The sequence below is a fragment of the Mustela lutreola genome, chromosome 5 (assembly GCF_030435805.1).
Source record: "Mustela lutreola isolate mMusLut2 chromosome 5, mMusLut2.pri, whole genome shotgun sequence".
Lineage (NCBI taxonomy): Eukaryota > Metazoa > Chordata > Mammalia > Carnivora > Mustelidae > Mustela > Mustela lutreola.
In genome coordinates, this window is record NC_081294.1 from 12,867,718 (window position 1) to 12,889,812 (window position 22,095).

Consider the following 22,095-nt stretch of genomic DNA (forward strand, 5'->3'; position numbering starts at 1 on the left):
GGACTAATAAAAGGGCTCAGTATGTAGTTGCTCTACAGAGAGGAGAAGGGCAGAGGGCGGGAATGAATGGGTGCAGGGGGCACTGTGGAAGAACGGATGTGATTACTTTCCACTTCTGCCTTGTGTTGAACCCTGAATGACCTCAAGGAGCCCTGTCTTTCCGGCACCAGAGCAGTCTCATTGGATTGTGTTCTCCAGTCAGTGAGGAAGTTCTGGGAAGAATTGCAGCTGCTTGCAGACAGAGAAAAAGCAGAGCCTCCTCATCAATATCACTTTATAGATTCATTTGGAAGGAGACTAGGCTTCAAATCATACCAAAGTAACACACCAAACAAAAGGAGCTCCCATTCCCCCAAGACTATTGACCATTTGCAAGTAGGAACCAACAATGCATTTTTAAAATGCTTTGTTTCTTTTATGGACGTCTTAATTTCTCGAGGCCAGAGACTCTTAGAGTACAAGATAAAATAAAATAAGCCAGGACAATATGCATCAGCGTCTGCTAATCGGTGCAATCATTAAACAATATGTTCTTGGCAAGTCAGTGGGGTAATGTATGCAAATATGTAATTCCTTAGTATAGACCCAGCGTGCTAATATATGTCATTTTGCAGTGAGGTCCAGGAGGCTAGGGGAAATTAGGCTCCGAGCTCTATTTCTTTGCCGTGTCATCTCAACAACAACCCAAATTCCACAGAGATCTAATACTGTGTTGTTGCCAATATCTGGATCTTTTTATTGCTAAGTGTTCTCTTTCTCCTTTGCTTGCGGCATAGTTTTAAAATCATGTAGTGCTGTGAGAGACCAGATGATATCTCTGTATCCTGAGGTCAGACCCCAACAGCCCATCAGTTAGCACTTGACTGCTGTGGGCTAGGCATGTGACGTTTTAAGAACTTCATTAGTCTGGGGCCATGTTCCCTGGGGCGTCCATCTAACAAAGGGTATTATGGATGCTTTCCAAATATTCAGTTGTTTTCAATCCTTGTTATTAAATGTAGGCAGGCCATGGAAGGAAGAGAAGCCTAGGATTTTAGATGGTACCTTTGAATTATTCTAGTCCAGGGGTGGTAAATAAATATTATTTCAATTGTGAACTCTTATCAAGTGATTGTGGCTTCCCAGAGGGTGATGTTGAAACTGTGCCAAAGCCAAGTGTGGGTTCAGCAGGAGGTAATACCAAGGTTGATGCTGATGTCCATTGTGGGCACAAGACTGGGGACTTGTAGAAAGACATACTAAGTATTTTCTGTCTCTCAGTCGAATCCTTTCTTCTTATAGGTAAGGAAACTGAGCTCCAAAAACATTAAATGGTATTCTCAAGATCACGTAATTAGTTAGCAAAAAAGCCAAAGTCAGAATCAATACATCTGGACTCCCTTCTTACCACATCAATAAAAAAAATCCTAATTGCCTGAATATAACTTTATTCTCCCCTTCAGGTGATAATACTGGTATTCATTCTCTAATGAAACCATAATCAAGATAGAAGTATCAAAAACTTCCCCCTCCCTCACACACACATATTCCTTTTTCCCTCAAGGACATATTTACTCTGCATTTACTTAGACACATTTTTCTTCTGAGCCCCTTTTCATGTTAGAAATAGGAGATAAAGTGGCTCCTGGGTGGTGGCTCAATTGGTTAAGCAACAGCCTTCGGCTCAGGTCATAATCACAGAGTCCTGGGATCGAGCCCTGCATCCGACTCCCTGCTTCTCCAGAAGCCTGCTTCTCCCTCTTCCTCTGCCTGCCACTCCTCTTGCTTGTGCTCTTTCTCTCTGTGTCAAATAAATAAATAAAATCTTTAAAAACTAAAAAAAAAAAAAAAAAAAGAAAGAAAGAAAGAAATAGGAGATAAAGCTTGTTTCTAGGTACTATTTACTCATCTGTGAATTGGGAAGCGTGATATGCAAAGTCTGAATTCTGCATGTTAAGTTTAAGCTAGTAAAGCGCTTTGAGTTCTTTAGAAAAAAAAATTCAAAAACAGAAATTTCTTTTGTTTTCAATATGCCAAACATAGGTAAGAACATACGAATCCGGATATGGAAACACCAAATGTTCTGCATGTGAACTGAGCTAATTACAAGGGGAACGGAAGTTGTGCAAAGGGTAAATATAAATGCTGGTGAACCTTTTGAAGGAATGAGCCAGGAGTTCAATTCTAATTCTTCGTAGCAATTATTTTTCCCCTTGGGAAAGGACATTAAGAACTTTTGCGCTGCGATGCCATCTATTTTTTATTGCGCCAATGAACAAGTAAGTACATCTTTCCAAACTGCCACTATTCATCACTTTTAAATAAGAATAGATGAGTTTGAAAAGATATGAAGATTCATTAGTCCCAGCTCTAAATATTGCAGGTGAAATTATTTCCATCCGCTGTGGCCTACTGCAGACTCAGAGAAGTATCTCATAATATCCTTGAAAATTATGCTTCTGAACAATATGCCCCTTTTTCGGACAAATGCAAAGGCCACAAGGCTCTGTGTTGGCTACCCCAGCCTATCCTGTAGACTGCCGGTCTAGCATAACATTCCATCTCATTGGAAGGAGTCCTTTCTATAGATTGAGACCAACCAAAAAGCAGAGGGAGGAGGAGTTTGAAATCGATATGACATTTTAATGAAGTTGCATAGCCAGTGGAAAAGTTTTATTAACATCCACTCCCTTCCAACCACATCAACCTCCAGAAGCCAATAACTGAGGCAGTATTTACTCCTGAGGAAAAGCTGACACAAGGAGCCCTGAGTTCTCCTGAGCTCTTACCTACCCAGCATTGTGTTTGGAGATTGACGTTCATTCCCATATTCATCATCACAGTGTTCCAAAAAAGTGGATATAATCTGCATATGGAGAGAGAGATACGGAGGGCATAAGTGGGTTGAAGTAGGTCAGTGCTCTGGAAGCAGGACTAGAACTGTCCCTTGACTCCTTTCTACTAGGCCAGCCTTAAGGCTGTTCTACACCATACTTGGTGACCCAGCACTATCCCTCTGCATCCTAATCCCTTTGAAGGTCTTCCTTCAAAACAACCAAACCTCAGGGGTGCCTGGTGGCCCAGTTGATTAAGCGTCCGACTCTTTTTTTTTTTAAAGATTTTATTTATTTATTTGACAGAGAGAAATCACAAGCAGGCAGAGAGGCAGGCAGAGAGAGAGGAGGAAGCAGGCTCCCTGCTGAGCAGAGAGCCCGATGCGGGCCTCGATCCCAGGACCCTGAGATCATGACCTGAGCTGAAGGCAGCGGCCTAACCCACTGAGCCACCCAGGCGCCCAAGCGTCTGACTCTTAATTTGGGCTCAGGTCATGATCTTAGGGTCATGAGATGGAGCCCTGTGTTGCTCCACAATGGGCGTGGAGCCTGCTTAAGATTCTCTCTCTCTCTCCCTCTGCTCCCTCACCCCCCAAAATAAAACTAAACAAAACAACCAAACCTCTACCCTAGCATTGCCATTTGGTTGACTGCTACATGCCCAGGCCCTAACTGGGAATACCTAACTCTCCCATACATAGGAAGGGCTAGTTCTATATACTTTCTTGTATGTAGTCCTACATATATTTCTTGCAGTGGTGTTTTGAGCTGGCCACAGAGAATAAGACGTGACTGGGGAGGGGTTACCCTACCTCACATATGACCTCTGTTTCATCTTGCACTTCACTGGGCTTTTGTTACTTGCGTGACAGAGGGCAAGAATCTCTCATGCAGCCTGACTCCCCCACAGTACCTACTCCTGTGCCTTTTACACAGCAGGTGTTCGATACTTATGAGAAGACTGACTGACTAATTGAATGAATTAATGGGGGTGATAAAAGCTCATACTGGAGTGTCCTCAGCGGCCAATCTGTTTCTCCCCTTTCACTCACCGTCTATCCCCTGGGCCACTTCACAGACAAAAATGCAATCTCTTTCCCTCTCCTGAGCTCACCCGATGTGCCCTCCCACTGTGTCACCTTCCACTGACTTGCCACAATGTAATGAGGGCCTCAGGAGAATGACTCAGCTCAGTGTTGCATCTTGATGTCCCATGATCTTTTCTTCTTCATCGTTTGCTCATTGCCAGTGGGAGGGACTCAGCTGTTTGCTTTAATGGAAGGGGAGATTATCTAATATGGACTACACCATATCTATGTCTATGCCAATAATTTATATACCTATAAGTAATATACTTTTATACGCAAATTAAATAAATAATATATATATACATATATATATATATATACATGTTTTCTAGATTCATACTTAAATTCCTGTACATATAAAAGATTTTTAAAACTCTCCCACAACCACTATCTCATTTGCTTGACCCAGCACCCCGGGGAACCAGCAGGACAGGCCTTGCAAGCCTTATCTTACAGGAAGTAAAGGAGAAGTAAGCCAGGTCATAGAGCTAGTTAAGCCAGGAGCTGGCAGATGCTTGTCCCACGCTCTTTTCACCATGCCACCCACGTCTTCGGTTGTTGGCTGACTTGTTTCCACTCTCAGGGGAAAGGTCCAACACCCATGACTCAGTTTCAGCCTAGCACAATAGGTGTGATTGAACTTGACAGGAGCATCTAAAAGTGTATCCCAGCAGATTTTTAGCTCACTGGCCTTGAACAGGAAAATTACCTGAAATATTTAGCATCTTGGAAAATCCCACCTCGCTGAAGTCTCGTCAGAATTGGACACTCCCCGTTCGTTCATGTGTGAGAACTTGGGGGGATGGAGGTAGCATAAGAAGCAAATGTCATGGAAGATTCCAGAGGTCTTCTGCCCTAGTGAAGGCCACTGTTGAATATGGCCTGAGAACAACCCCACAGCCAACATGGCTGGGGCATGGGTCGAGAGCTGATGGGCCAGGTGCTCTGTTTTGAGAGAGAAGGAAGTTCATCCAGGAGAGGGTGGGGACTGAACGCGTGGTTAGCGGAAGACAGAAAGGACAGGTGTGGCAGAGACCTGGTTGAACCATGTGGCATTGCTAGGTCCAACTGCGATGTGCATCTGGGGACCATTTTGATCCTCAAAACACGCATGTAGGCCTTGTTTTTATTTAATTTAGTTTTCTAACTTTTTTAAAATTATTTTTTTCATGAATCCATTTTCCTGTGTGTTAAAGAGAGACAAACTTACTACTTAACCATGGACACTGAGAAAAAGTTTTAATTTCTCTAAGCCTCCTATTTCCTCTTTTGGGAAATAGAAAGACTCTAAGCTGCCAGAGCACTGTTGTGGGGACAAAATGAGATGATCTAAGTGAGGCCTCTGGGAACAGTTCTTAACACAGAGCAGTTGCTTTGTTATCTGTTTTCTGGGTGAGTTTTAATGTGCTTCTGTCCTTCATACTCAACAGACACATTCACAACAGTCTTGATTCCCAAAGTCCAGATCTCCTGGAAACACTGATAGTCATCTCTTCAGTCTAGAGACTAGACAGATGATAGGCAGCAAAGGGGAGGTGGGTAGAGAGAGGTGGAGAAAGAGACAGATGGAGAAATTATTTTTTCTTTTTTTTTAATTTCTTTTCAGTGTTCCAGAATTCACTGTTTATGCACCACACCCAGTGCTCCATGCAATACGTGCCCTCCTTAATACCCACCACCAGGCTCACCAACCCCCATGCCCCTCCCCTCCAAAACCCTCAGTTTGTTTCTCAGAGTCCACAGTCTCTCGTGGTTCATCTCCCTCTCCAGTTTCCCCCAACTCACTTCTCCTCTCCGTCTCCCCATGTCCTCCGTGTTATTTCTTGTGCTCCACAAGTAAGTGAAGCCCTATGATAACTGACTTTCTCTGCTTGGCTTATTTCACTCAGCATAATCTCTTCCAGTCCCATCCGTGTTGACACAAAGGTTGGGTATTCATCCCTTCTGAAGGAGGCATAATACTCCATTGTATATATGGACCATATCTTCTTTATCCATTCATCCGTTGAAGGGCATCTTGGTTCTTTCCATAGTTTGGTGACTATGGCCATTGCTTCTATGAACATCAGGGTACAGATAGCTCTTCTTTTCACTGTATCTGTATCTTTGAGGTAAATACCCAGGAGTGCAATTGCAGGGTCATAGGGAAGCTCTTTTTTAATTTCTTAAGGAATCTTCACACTGTTTTCCAAAGTGGCCACACCAACTTGCATTCCCACCAACAGTGTAAGAGGGTTCCCCTTTCTCCACATCCTCTCCAACACATGTTGTATGCTGTCTTGTTAATTTTGGCCACTCTAACTGGTGTAAGGTGGTATTTCAATATGGTTTTGATTTGAATCTCCCTGATGGCTAATGATGATGAACATTTTTTCATGTGTCTGTTAGCCATTTGCATGTCTTCTTTGGAGAAGTGTCATGAGAGAATTTCAAACAGTCTCTCTGTTGAGCCCAGAGCTCAAGACGGGGCTTGATCTCATGACCCTGAGATCATGACCTGAGCCAAAATCAAGAACCAGACGTTTACCGGAGTGCACCACCTAGACACACCCCCTCCCGAGCTCGTGAAGAAATTAAAGTTAGAGAGGGGAAGAAGGAGGGAGAGAGATGGGAGGTAGATGGAGATTTACAGATAGGGAATTGAAAAAGCGGTTCTTGACTGACCCCCACCTCTAAGACATTACCCTGGAATCCCTCTAAATCCAAAGCCTGGGTAATTGCAAATGTCATTGGGATGTGGGAGACTTTGCTGCAGATCCGGGTGATTTCTATTTCTTTCTTGTTACTGAGTAATGAGATATGCAGGAAAATGGAGGCCCTAAGTAAGGAAGAAAAAATTTTAAACCTACTCAGATAAAATGGGCCCAAATGAAAACTGGAGAACAAAGAGTTTGTATTTTCCCCAGTCTAACTGTACGTTTTCAACCCTCTATCTCCATTATGACTTTAATAAAGGCCTCCTCCCCTATTCCTGCACCTCCTCTCCCCTGCCCCTGTGTGTTTATGTGTAGCTGGGAGGTAACTAAAATTCATGTTTATGTTTATGTGGAAACCAGGAGTGCTAAGGTTCACACAGGGGGAGTGGGATAGAGTCTGCTAGGCATAGGTTCTTGGAAGAAAGAGCTGGGTAGAGCAAAGTCCATCGAGACTGGATACCCTGAAATAATTGGCGTCTCCCCTACACCTGGAGAAGGAAAGAGTCTCAGGAAACAGTGTCCTCATTGCCCTTTATCAATGTACAGAGGGAATGTGCAAGAAATGGACATGACAAGTTTGAACCCGACAAGTGACTCAACATGTTGCTGACTTGGGACTGGTGACAACAGTTTATAGAATTTATGCCAAATGATGGCAACTGGCTCCATTTCCCCCAGCCAGTTCCCTGGGGAAAGTTTCATTCCCAAACTTTTCCAGTTATTATAAACCCATTTTTTTAAAAGATTTTATTTATTTATTTATTTATTTATTTGACAGAGAGAGAGATTACAAGTAAGCAACAATGCTGGCAGAGAGAGGAGGAAGCAGGCTCCCTGCTGAGCAGAGAGCCCGATGCGGGGCTCAATCCCAGGACCCTGAGATCATGACCTGAGCCAAAGGCAGAGGCTTTACCCACTGAGCCACCCAGGCGCCCTAGAAACTCATTTTTAACCACAAAGTATTTCATGCCCAACTCCATGATTATAACTGTAGCTAACATTTTATCATGTGCCAAGCCTTGCTTATGTGCTTTCTGTGTATTGATTCTGTTAATGTTTATTCCATCCTTATGAGGAAAATAGTATCATGGCATTTTCCAGAGGAGAAAGCCAAGGTAAGGGGAAGTTAAAGAGCTTGCCCAAAGTCATGGCACAGGTAAAGGGGTCCCGAGTTATGGCCCATTTCTACCATCCCTGCTCTTAATATCTATGCTATACTTTCTCCTAATTGTAGGTGAACTTTCACTGCAAAGCAGAAGGACAGAAGTCACATGAGGACAAGAAGATTCCATATACATCCAGCAAAGCTTTAAAATTAATCCTATGCTCCTGAAAAGATAATACACTGGAGGTATTATGTATTTGATCCATAAACAACACTTGAAACAGCACATAGCGGTGTAGACTTCTTCTGATATCAGTCCTTGCCCTGTCAAGGCATGGTCCGACTACCACCATGCCCACATGGCCCCAAGGCTTGCTGTTCCAAGACCCTATCATATTCCCTGGGACCTTGGCTATATATTGGTCATATCCTTGGGGTCAGATTGTCTTCTATGTAATTGTAATTTATGAACTCATCACTTCTTGCCCATAATAGGTGCTCAGTAAATATTTTTGGAGTGAATGAATGCATAGTTCTGCATCTAGCTCCTGCCTCCTCCCACTGAGTGTATTTGCAAGTACAGATGGTTTGCAAACAACTAGCCTACAAGGGGTAACCAATGATCATACTAGATCTTTCAAGAGGGTGAGCTAGAGTGCCTGGCTGGCTCAGTCGTTCTGGCATCCAGCTTTTGATGTTGGCTTAGGTCATGGTCTCAGGGTCATGAGATTGGGCTCCACATCCCACTCTGCACCAAACTTGGAGGCTGCTTGTCTCCCCTCTCCCTCTGCTCCTCCCCCTCCCCCAACTTGTCCTCTCTCTCTCAAATAAGTAAAATCTTTAAAAAAAAATTATTTAATAAACGAGTTTACCTTAAATAGAGAGAGTACCTGGGAGTGTGCAGCAGCGCCCCCTAGAGGGACCAGTATAAAAAGCATGGCACAAGGTGGGTTCCTGGAGCCCTTTTCCTGGGCCTCTAGTAAGGCAGCTCTTTGGGGATGGTAATGGACATTATGGTCTCTGAGTGGTCAATGTCAGCAAATACCTTCAGTGAAGATGGCAAGTTCTTTGGCCAGGCCCGGTCTGAGGGTGCTGAGGTCATGAGTTTCATGTGCAACCTAGGACAGAGTAGGAAACAACTTCCTCAAACCATGAGAATCACGTTGGCTATTAGAAGGATGACTTGAGGGGCGCCTGGGTGGCTCAGTGGATTAAGCCGCTGCCTTCGGCTCAGGTCATGATCTCAATGTCCTGGGATCGAGCCCCGCATCGGGCTCTCTGCTCAGCGGGGAGCCTGCTTCCCCCTCTGTCTCTGCCTGCCTCTCTGCCTACTTGTGATCTCTCTGTCAAATATAATAAATAAAATCTTAAAAAAAAATAAAAAAAAAAGAAGGATGACTTGAGGTGGTCAAGTTGCCTAGGCGTCTGATCTGACTGGCTGTGTAATAGAGTTTTCAGCTTCAGGTCAAATTCTGGCCAACCCAGAGGGAATCTTTCCCTCCCGGTCTTCTTCCAAGGGCATAATGCCAGGTGGGTTTTACCCATCACTAATTACAATAAATAACACTGGGAGATTTCAACTTGTATTACGGGTGTGACACCAGACACTGTGGGGTCATGGGAGCCTTGGGGGACGCACTGGAGAGACCAGTGCATGTCTGTGTTCACAGCTCTTGGGTCTGCCCCCTGGGGGGGTGTTTGGGGCTTTGAAGTTGCCTCCTCTTACTCTAAGAAACAGCTAAGAAACCCCAGGGAGCCCAGCCTGAGCCCAGGATGGGATAAATAAGAGTTCTCCAAAGAGAGCAGGGTCTGGGTTATATTATTATTATTTTTTAATTTTTTAAAAAGATTTTATTTATTTATTTGACAGACGGAGATCACAAGTAGGCAGAGAGAGAGGAAGGGAAGCAGGCTCCCCACTGAGCACAAAGCCCAATGCGGGGCTCGATCCCAGGACTCTGAGATCATGATCTGAGCTGAAGGCAGAGGCTTTAACCCACTGAGCCACCCGGGTGTCCCTGGGTTATATTATTAAAAATGATCCATGTGGGGCACCTAGGTGGCTCAGTGGGTTACGCCTCTGTCTTCAGCTCAGATCGTGATCTCAGGGTCCTAGGATCGAGCCCCACATCTGGGCTCTCCACTCAGTGGAGAGACTGCCATCCCCCCTCTCTCTCTGCCTGCTGCTCTGCCTACCTGTGATCTCTCTCTCTCTGTCAAATAAATAAACAAAAATCTTTTTAAAAATCCATGAAAATTGGATAGCAAATCACTGATGTTGAGATTTTTTGATCTGGAATTTGATTACATGGTCAGACCCCATTTATTGTTCTTCACATCCTAGTATGAGTGTCCCAGCTACAGAGGGCCAATGCGACACAGAGAAATGGATACAGAGAACGTGCCCAAGAAGTATCCCATTATGGCAGCCTTATATCAGAAAGGACTGAGCTTGAATCCTTGCTCAGAAAGCCCATTCTCAGCTGGCAATGTCCTTGTCCTTCTCTGTGATCTGACATTCCACTCACCTTTACGCCACCACTTGTGACTTTGGGATAGCTTTACCTTACCAAACGAGTTCCAGTGACCAGCCTGTGCACTCAGCAGAGCAGCACCAATTAGTTATTGCCTATTAAAACTTTAAACTTCTCAAAAATGAGAAGCAGAGAAAACCAGCATTGTTGTCGTGTGTCGGATATACACACAGAATCAACTGTTTGATTTCTAGTAGAAATAAATCAAAAGCAGACAATTCCCTTGACCAGAGATGAGGCGGTGTCTGGAGCCAGAGAGCGGCAGGTTGCTGAGTCTAAAGTGCACATAAAATCCAATTGTGAGTTGGCTGACCACAGAACAGGACTGGATTCACTTACTGCTAATTAGGATGAATAAAAAGAGACACTAGGCGATGTGAAGCTTGGGATTATGGGTAGTGAAAGCCACTTGATGGGAGGAAACCAATTTTTCCTGGTGTTTTGGAAAATCACTTCATACAGAGTCTGGTCCGTTATTTATGTCCTGAAATGTGCACCCAAGAAGGACAAAACGTATTCTGATAAAACTACACCCCAGGAAGCCCAATCTGAAGGAGTCTTAAGGGTCCAAGCTGGGAAGGGTGAGTGGGTTTGGCTTTCTATTAAAGAATGGATCTTCTGTTCCTGGCCTGTCTAGAAAGACATTTTTCCTTCTGCCCCAAGCGATAAAATGCATGCCATGGAACAACACTCTGGATATCGTCAGTGGAGACTGCAGTGATGGCCAGATGGCCCACTTGGTTATTGATCATTTTATTTGTACCTCCTGGTGCTAAGTTCTCTTTCTTAGGGTGATTTCACTATCCCTCTACTCTCTTTAGAAAGGAAATGAACTGCCAGGCTCATGTAAGCTAGGAGTGGCGGTCGGGAGGTGTGAGGCCAGAAGAAAGCAGCTAGACGGACTGCTGGTTAATACCACACAGGAATCTTTACGTGGGAATCCTTACTCCATTATGTTGGCACATCCCTTTCCCCCACTTTCTGGCCAGCAGTGATATGGGAGAGTTATTTTAATCTTAACTCTATTTGGAGGATTGGAGTGTTCCAAAGAGAAGGAGAGTTTTGCCGAGTATTTTAAACAATTGATTCCAGATGGATCCTCTTTGTATCATTTTTAGAATTATCTTCTCTAAATGAGTTCTAAAGATAGAAGGTACATATTCACCAAAGATTGAAGGATGCTGACATATTCAGCAACGAGGGTGGTAAATGTTGCTGTATTCAGGTGTCACTTTAGGTAAATTTTTTCAGTTCTCATTTTTGTTTTGTTTCGTTTTTCCTGGTGCTTCTATGACACGTTTTTCTTGGGACTTCCATGACACGTCAGAGACAGCAATCCTCACAGGGTAGGGATTACAGGATAAATTTGCAGGATGACTTATCCACATCACTGCCCAAGTACATACTTGGAAAATATTGTGCAATGATAATAAATGATTTTTATTTCAAATTAGTTTTAGGAGTAATTTTTTAATTTGAATTCAATTAGCCAACATATAGTACATCATTACTTTCAGCTGTAGTGTTCAGTGATTCATTTGTTGTGTATAACACCCAGTGCCCATCACATCACGTGCCCTCCTCAATGCCCATCACCCAGTTACCCCATCGCCCCACCGCCTCCCCTTCTACAACTCTCACTTTGTTTCCCAGAGTCAAGAGTCTCTCATGGTTTGTCTCCCACTCTGATTTCTTCCCATTCCTTTTCCCCTCCCTTCCCCTATGGTCCTCTGTGCTGTTTCTTATATTCCTCATATGAGAGAAACCATATGAAATTGTCTTTCTCTAATTGATTTATTTCACTTAGCATAATACCCTCCAGTTCCATCAATTTTAATGAGAAATGTGTGTGTGTGTGTGTGTGTGTGTGTGTGTGTCTGTTTGTGTGTGAGGAAGAGAAAAAGAGAAAGAGAAATAGAGACAGAGAGAGAAGAGAGACCCACAGAGATTGTGAGCAGAGAGAGATTCTAGTGAAGAAGCCAAGATTTAAAACCAAGGTCTGGCAACCATAAAAAAACTCTAAATCTTGCCATTTGCAACAACATGAATGGAACTGAGGGTATTATGCTAAGCGAAATAAGTCATTCAAAGAAAGACAATTACCATATGATTGCTCTGTTATGAGGAAGGGAAGGGGTTCATGGAAGGAGGGGAGGCAAAAATGAAACAAGATGGGACCCGGGAGGGAGACAAACCATAAGAGACTCATAATCTCGGAAAACAAACTGAGGGCTGCTGGAGGGGTTAGGGAGGGATAGAGTGGGTGGCTGATGGACATTGGGGAGCTTATGTGCTATGTGAATTGTTTAAGACTGATGATTCACAGACCTGTACCCCAAAACAAATAACACATTATATGTTAATAAAACAAATAAATAAATAAAACTAAACCCAAGGTCTGATTCCCACTCATGTTCTTCTGCACAGCGCCCCTTTCTTTTAAATGGTTATCATCAAATAATCACCTGCAGGGACGCCTGGGTGGCTCAGTTGGTTAAGCAGCTGCCTTGGGCTCAGGTCATGATCCCTGGGATCGAGTCCCACATTGGGCTCCTCGCTCAGCAGGGAGCCTGCTTCTCCCTCTGCCTCTGCTGCCATTCCGTCTGCCTGTGCTCGCTCTCTCCCTCTCTCTCTCTGACAAATAAATAAAATCTTAAAAATAAAAATAATAATCACCTGCAAAGGTGGGAGTCAAAACAAAGGGAAGAGCGCCAACCTGCTCAAATAGAATGAACGCCAGTCATAAACTTCCGGCATGGCTGTAACTGCAGAGGGAGGACCACCAGTCATCAGTTGAAGCTCCTGAAACTCTGCATCCTTGCTCTGCCTGTGGTCAGAGTGGAATTGAATGTGTTGTCCTGCTTTGTGCCATCAGACATGGATATCTTGGCCACGATGGATTGAACCAGAGATTGGCTCCTCAACTAAAACCCACATGACATAGGTGATAGCCCAGTAGCTCACAAGATGGTCAAGGACCAGATGAATGTGTTTCTGTTTGGGTGAAGATTAGTGAACCCAATGAGGGACCCTCTTTCTGGAGGAACTGAATGAGTAATACAAGAACTAAAAGGGGCGCCTGGGTGGCTCAGTTGGTTAGGGTCTACCTTTGGCTCAGATCATGATGCCAGGGGAATTACCTCAGGAGGTAGTCTGTTTCTCCTTCTCCCCCATCCCTGCTCGTGCTCTGTCTTGCTATCTCTAATAAAATCTTAAAAAGAAATACAAGAGATAGGAGGAAGAAATAGAGACAGGGCAGCAATGGAGGAAACCCAAGAGTAGAGAGAGAAGCAGCCAGAGTACTTCAGCGTTGAGAATGGAGAACTCACAAGAGTAGGTCTCAGTGCTGTTGACAGAAGGGGCAAGAGGATACCGGAGCTCCTGAGGATCAGGAATCATGCTTCCATTCCTTGTAGCATCTATTGTGGGAGAGCAAAGGTAGTTTTCTGACCCTTCCTCACCTCCCTCAAGTGTTCCCTGCTAATTTTCCATTCACTTGTGGTTTTTCGAGGCTGTCTGTCCTCCTTGTGACCTAAAAGAATTCAATGGTAATAACTGTAATAATTAAATACTTACTATACATTAAATAATTAAGCAGATTGTATTAGTTAATCATTTCAAAAACACTATGAGGGGTGCCTGGTGGCTTAGTCAGTTAAGTTTCCAACTCTTGGTTTTAGCTCAGATCATATCTCATGACCTTGGCTCAGGTCCTGGGATCCAGCCCCGTGATGGGTTCTGTGCTCAGCAAGGAGTCTGCTTGAGGATTCTCTCTCTCCCTCTGCCCCTCTCCCTGCTTGTGCTCTCTCTCTCTCTCCCTCGCTCTCTCAAATAAATAAATAAATTAGTCTTTTAAAAAAAACACTATGAAATAAATAAGTATCATGATGATGACACTCATTTTGTAGATGAGTAAGCTGGGGCAAACGGGGGTCAAGTCAACTGCAGCTTTATACTGAATTCAGTAAGTCCCAGGAATTAATCAGTTAACTGGAAATTGAAACAGAGAATGTTAAAAACAGGTACGTGCATACCTTAAACATTCTATTTTTTTAAATGCGTAATGTACGTCAAACTGACAAAGGCTTTTCTTTTGGTAGAAGTTGCTAATGGAATTCAGGGCTGTTTTGCTGGCAGAAACCACACATATAATATATGCTTAACAATTTCTGGTTTCAGTTTCTCGATGCAAAATAAACCTAGAGACATGTGAAATAATTAGACACAGAATCTTTCTCGATTTCTTTTCTGCTTTCTATAATCTTCTACAGATATTTTTCCAACATCCAACTTGCATGGCTCACTCTTGTCTGGTCCTTCCAAACCATTCGGCCTAATGTTCACCAAGAGAAAAAAGGCACCCACCTTTCTTCATACTCCATTTCACCATTAGTTACATTTGTTTAAATTATGTGATGATATTGGTATTAAGAGATGTAAGAACTCGGGCGCCTGGGTGGCTCAGTGGGTTAAAGCCTCTACCTTCAGCTCAGGTCATGATCCCACGGTCCTGGGATTGAGCCCTGCATCGGGCTTCCTGCTCAGTGGGGAGCCTGTTTCCTCCTCTCTCTCTGCCTGCCTCTCTGCCTACTTGTGATCTCTCTCTATCTCAAATAAATAAATTAAATCTTTAAAAAAAAAAAAAGAGAGAGAGAGATGTAAAAACTAATTCTTAGAAACTCATCTGGTAAAAGCAGAAAAAACAGAGGATTCTATTTCCAATATGGCGGCAACTAGATGTACCACCTTGGTTGCTCCTGTAGAATCTATGGCCCCTCCTCATGAACCTGGAGGAGAATCGGTAACTTCCTTGGCAGAGTATGGCAAAAATGAGGCTTTGTGACTTCCAAATGTAGCTCCTAAAAATGCCACGCACATCTACCTTGTTCTGCACCCTGCAGAGATACAACATGGGAAGGAGCCAAGGCCCTGAGTGAACCACCAGCTGATGCCAGCACCAGCTTGCCAGCCATGTGAATGAGCTCTACTGAAAGCAGATCCCGCAGGCCCAGACAAGCCGCTCTTCTACCTTACACCATGTGTGGAGAGAGGAGCCCTCTCTGCCGAGTACTTTCCAATTACAGATTAGTGAACTACATAAAAGACCATTATTGGAAGCTGGCCGGTTTAAGTAGTTTGCTGTGCCGCAGTAGATCACTCCAATGAGTGTTTTGGGTATCATTAGTATGTTTTGCAGAGGGAATGGAGGACATAGATCAACTAGTGGGTCTGCTCAGTAAACGTCCTATGTAACTCTTCCATGATTAAGAGCTAAAGCCGAGCTTTGAACCCAGCAGTCTGAATTCAGAATTATATTACTATATTCTCCCCCCAAAAAAGGTAAAAGTCCTTACTAAACCATGTAGCAGTTGATGATTCATAATAATTTGTTTTGATTTTTTAACTCCATGCTTGTAGACAAGCTCTTAATATTTACAGGTTTCAAAGCAGGAGTACAAATACCAGAGGTCTAATCTTTAAAAGTTAAAAATGGAGTTAAAAACTCTCGAACAAGTCTTATCCTCAACCTGAAATCTAAATTTCTGGTTGAGTTCGTGGATGCCATGGCTATACCCCTTTTCTTTTTACCCCTGGCTTCTCTCCTTACCACAAGGGCTTTGGTCACAGGTGGTGACCTCCAGCTCATGCACCCTGGCTTTATTCACACATCCTCCTGCACTCTCAGCCACCTCTTGGCCAAGCCCAGGTCCTAGGGATGGTCCTGCGGGAGGACAGTCAGCCCTAGAAGAATACACCCAGGAAAAGAGGTCTAGGCGAGCTCAGGTAGTAGATATGTGCAATTCGGGTAGAAACTTCTGGGATGTTAGTGCTTAGAGTGGATTCTAAATTGAGAAGCGGACTCTGGCTGGACTCTGGGTGGACATGAACCCTTGGCTGAGTCTCCTTGTGCCATGCGAAGGGGTGCAGCTAGAGGGGACTGCTAGTGAGGGACACATGACAGAAGTGCCTCTTCGCAGCTCTAAGAACAAGACTAACTCCACCTCCAAACCCTCTCCCCCACCGTCTTTCGTCTTTCACCATGTCTGGCTCCTGATTGAGGATCAATAAATATTTACCAGATAGAAGTAACCTTGTTCCCAAAAGCAAATTTTACCTTTCTAGTCTTGGATCCTGCTGGGGTTTAAGACTGTCAGCCCCGAGTGAGGTCATAAAGCTGGGACAGGAGCCAGACTCCCATTCATCTCTGAGCACAGCTAAAATTGATTCTAAGTGACTCCAAGAGCAGGCATGGTGGGTGAGAATTAGATTGGGCTCCATGAATGGTGACACAAACAAGCACCAGACACCTGGGAATGAAACCCTGAGCACTGACTGTCCCAACCTCTTGTCCTGATGGTGAATTTTCCACTGACACTGACAAATGGCTCTCGTCTCCCCCACACCCATGCCCACCTCCCTCCCCAAGCAGACATACTCTTCTGGTAATGACAACCAAGTAGCAAGGAAATGACTGGAGCTAAGGATGTAAAATGTAGCACTTAAGCATTTAGGATATTTATTTAAATAGGTCTACTGGGCCTATTTCTTCAGAGTAGCCTCTGTAGAACAGCCTTCCAGGATGCCACCCACCCCCCGGCCTTAGTAATGGCAATGGTGCACAGTCACCTCCCAGACCTTCTAAACGTGTTTATGTCATAGACATAAACCCTCCTACTCTGTCTGAGAGCCATTTCAAAGTGCATTCTCCACTACGTCCAGAAAAATCACCACTCATGGACATAGTTGCTTTAATTCATTGGAGCTAGGGTTTTTAATACCATTTTAGTCCAAATACAAAGGACTCGAGTCATAAAGTCTTATAAAAAAAAAAATAGTTTGCCTGCCTTTTTGATGAAATCTCATTCTACAAGCCTCAGGAAAAAAAAAGACCAAAGTAAGTTTTACCCTAGGGTATTTTAAGTAAAAGTGGGGAAAAGAAATAAAAGAACATTTTCAGCCCAAAGTTCTGTCAATAAATTTATTTGGCTTTTATTTGGAAAAGGGTTAATGCAAATTCTTCATAAATATGGCTAGGTAAATGTTTCTAATGGAATAGAACTTGCTCCAGCATAATTCCCAAAGGCTGTAATTCAAACTGTGCTCTCTGAATTCTGTTTCCTGTAAGGCTATCTAGTCTGAGGCAAACAGCAAAGATTAAATCTGTGAGAAATAAATGTCACACTCTCTTCCTGAATAGTCTTCTGACATTTAAGATGTCCATCCACTTCAGGAAACCCGTCTCTGCCTAAATTCATGATTGGTGCTTTGGGCATAGATGTCAACAAAGAATTATATAAATCGATGTTTTATTTATTTTCTTTTTAAAGATTTTATATATTCATTTACTTTAGAGAGAGAGAGAGAGAGAGAATGAAGGGCAGAGGGGGAGAGGGAAAGGGAGGGTAAAGAATCTCAAGCAGACTCCTCACTGACCACAGACCAATGCAGGGTTCAACAGTCCTTGAGCCAAAACCAGGAGTCAGAGGCTTAACTGACTAAACCACCCAGGTGCCCCTAGAAATTGATGTTCTAAAAGGTACTTTCCTCTTCAGAGATTTTGAGAGAGTTTCATGAATTCCAGGAAAAGCATAAGCCATAGAGAGGTAATTTATTAATTATTAACTATTAGATAATTGTTCTCTGCCATATGTCCATACAAAGCTAAAATGTAAGAGAATGATTCTTATTCCCTCATTCCCAACGTTATGTTTGCCACTTTTTCCTGCTGTGAACAGTTTTTTTGTTTTATTTTAATTTTTTTCTTCCATTATTATTATTATTACTTAATTATAACTCTTCTAAAGGAGAATAATACTTGGTCCTGGAAGTGAAGGGAGGTGAGAGATACAGGAAAAGAAAGAATGGTCCTCCAAACGTGTCCAAATTTGAATTCTTGCAACAGGGGACTGTGTCGCTTTATATGGCAAAGGAGATAAACATAAACATTTTCAGCTATATCCTGTTTTCAAGAGATGAAATCTAAGTATAGATACACAAATAATTTATTTTTAAAGATTTTATTTTTTATTTGACCGACAGAGAGAAAGCACAAGCAGGGCGAGGGGCAGAGGGAGAGGGAGAAGCAGGCTCTCTATTGAACAGAGAGCCCGATGTGGGCTCAATCCCAGCACCCTGGGATCATGACCTGAGCTGAAGATAGATGCTTAATGACTGAGCCACCCAGGTGCCTCAAAACACAAATAATTTAAAAGTAAAAGGAGGAGGGGCACCTGGGTGACTCAGTCAGTTAAGTGTCTGACTCTTGGTTTTGGTTCAGGCCATGATCTGAGGGTGCTGATATCAAGTCCCATGTCGGGCCCTGTGCTCAGCAGGGAGTCTGCTTCTCTCCCTTTGCCTCTGTCCCCACCCCCACTCATGTTCTCTTGTACTTTCTCTCTCTCTCTACCTCTCCAATAAATAAATAAATAAATAGTGGAGAAAATGTGTACCATTGTAAATAAAAAAACTATAAGAAAACTGGTTTGGCAAAATTAACATTGACCAGGTTAACTCCCATACCAGAGATAAAGAGCATTTCATGTTGAAGAAAAGGTCAAGACGCAATAAACATACACACACACACACACACACACACACACACAGAAGCAGAGCTTTAAAACACATGAAACAAAAACTTACAAGCTAAGCAGAGAAATAGAGAAATCGACAATCATAAGGAAGTAATTGATAATAACATGTAAATTTTTGAAAAATATGTAAGGATATAGATTTGAAAACTATTGACCAGTTTGTCGTAATGGAAATCTATAGGATATCATGCCCAGCAATTGTAAGATCATGTATTTTTTCAAGAGTTCATGGAAACTTCATGAAATGCAATACATTAAATGCAACCACAAATGAATTGTCCCTCCTCTCATTAAAAGGTAGAACTCATTTTCCCACTTTTTAAATCTGAACCAGTCTTACTATCTGCTTTGACCAATGAAGTATGGCCGAACTGATGTTACACTACTTAGGAGTCAAGGCCTCAGAGGCCTTGACCCATTGTCCCCACACTTTTGCAATGCTGCTACAAGGGAGCCAGGGCTAACTTCTGAAGTTGAAAGAGAAGCCCAGCCCCACCAGGGTCCCAACTGTGCCCAGCCCTAGCGAACTCTCCAACTGAATGCAGTCTCAGAGTGAGATCAAAAGAAATTAGCATGAGGCTCACCCAGCCAACCAACAGAATCATGAAATAATAAATTACTGTTTTTATACCAGTAAGTTTTGAGGTAGCTTGTTTTTTGGGGTAGCTTGTTATAAAGCAATAGATCTGTGATACTCTTAAGAAAGACCATATACTTGACCATAAAAGCATCTCAATAAATTTCAGTGGATTTAAATTATACAAAGTATTTTCTTGACCTCAGTGAGTTAAATTATAAATATTATAAATTAAGAATGAAAAGATAGCTAGGATATTTACAGATTTTTTAAGTTAAGCACATCATTCTAAGTAATTTATGGATCAAAGAAGAAAGCACTAGGGAAATTATGAAGTATTTTAAACCGGATGATAGGGAAAACAGTAGTCAAGATGTATAGAATGCAATTAAAACAGCACATAGAGGGAAATTCATATTTTCATGGGCTTATATTAGCCAAGAAGAAAGCTTTTAATTCCATTGATCTAAAACCACACCTTAAAAAGCTAGACAAAGAAGAAAAAAATAAAACCCAAATCTCAAAGAATGAAGGAAAAATACAGTCATAATTGACAGATATGGATCTGACTGTGTATGTAGAGAACACCAGGACTATAACAACAACAAAAACCTTGGAGAATAATGAGAGAACTTAGTGAAGTCTCAGGATACAAGGTCTACATAGAAAGATCAATATATTTCCACCTACTAGCAATAGACAGATAAAATTAAAACATCATTCACAAAAACATAAAAATATGAAATACTTAGAATAGCTTTAACAAGAAAAGTGAAGGAACTCCACCCTTTAAACTGTAAGATGAGATTGAGATAAATCAATGAGATCCTAAATAAATGTCTAAATAAATGTCTATGCATTGAAAGATTCAATCTTGTTACACATATTTGCCCCTAATTTCACATTTACCTCTGGTAGAATTTTAAGCAAGAGACCAGCATGCTGGCCAAAGCAGTCTATCTTGGTCTGTGTGGGGCTGGGGGGTGCTTCAGCCTCATCCCATATTCTAGGATTCTCTCAGGGGTGTCTTCTTCTTCAATAGTTGTTAGTTGTTCTTCTTGTAAGGAGAGCAAAGTTGGGAGAAACCTCTGTCGCCATCTTGGTTATCTTCTTTAGGAAACTCTCTCTGAACACTCAGTTTGGGTCGTCTGTTCCTTTCTATGCAGTCTTTTAATGGCATCAAAGTGCTTAAACCACTTCATTGAACTGCCAATTTACTTGAGATCATCCTCCCCAAGATCATAAACTTTGTGAAATCAACCGCTTATCCCCTGTTCCCAGGCAGCCTTCATTATCACCTCTCAAGCAACCCCTTGGGTTTGCTGCCACTGTGCCACACTTTTTCTTGTCCCTCCATTATGACTGCCTCTTCTGAATTCTTCCTTATCTCATTATGGGTGGCAGCCTCCCCAGCCCATCTGGGAAGCTGGTGCTTCTTGATATACCCAACTGGAGCAGCCAGGGACCTCATTGCGTGTCTGGGTCACAAGACTTTAAAAAATGGCATAAGGGTGATCATGCCCCTTTGTGGTCTTAAACCAAGAATAATGAATAAGTAGGGAGAGGAAGAGAAGTAAGTTTCTTGGGGACTGCAGCTAACAAAACCAATCACATGGTGAAGGGCACAGTTAAATGGAATTACTTTTTCTTCTCCTGGTCTCTGAATCTATGCTTTGGCTCTTTCTTCTTAATAAATCTTGACAGTCCCAAGAGTATCATGGAAAGTGTGCCCTGTAGAGAATTTCCAGCTTCCATCCACATAGTTCTTGTCATCATAGCAGCTTCTGGGCAGATGTCTTGTGTTCCCAAAGCCCTTGTACAGCTGTGATGAGGCTCTAGAATTACCTCTTATACAGACGTTTCTCCCCATGGTTCTACTCACCCACAGCTGATGCCCCTCCCATGGTTCAACAGCTCAGTTAAAAATTCCTGCCTCATAGCTCCATAGGGCAGGATTTGAAAACATCCAGGTCACCATGATCTACCTACAAGCATTAGGCTCCATTCCCTATGCATCTTGGAGCAAACCTCTTTTTTCTACTTGCAGCTCTAGAAAAAGATCATTTCCCCCTGAAAGGCCATGTTGCATATAGAAAAACTTCTCAGAAACTTGAAAAAGTTACAACAAAATTAAGTGACCACTAACTTGTTTTGGAAAATCAGTAAAAATCCTTTGAGGTATAGTTTGTGATGGTTTTAAAAAAATCACCAAAATTTTACAGGAAATCATGCATAACTTTCATTCTCCCACTGCCTCCCAGCATCTCTACTTCCTAAGGGGAACATCCCTTGAAATAACTTTGAAGTCTTTGACTAATTTACTAGATAAATCCACTGTGTGTAAAATGGCATCTTTACGAGATAATGAATTAATATCTACGTTCCACTGGGGCCTGGAACTTTGAGCTTTGCTGTAAATTATGACACCAGCTGCAATTCTGTATCACACACACACACGCGTGATGGGAACATTTTTTCTGAAGTGATTAACTGGGTCTGAACTAACTGCCTCAAGTATCATCTTAAGGTTTTAAACCAATTATTTCTTAATATGCTAAGTATCAAATTATGTTTATGTTAGGTCATTTATACAAATACAAATTGAAAATTAAAAAAAAGAAACTTTGCCACTGAATTTGGATAAAGGATGAACTTGGAAAGAAAAATTTTATGGATCAGATATTGGTAACC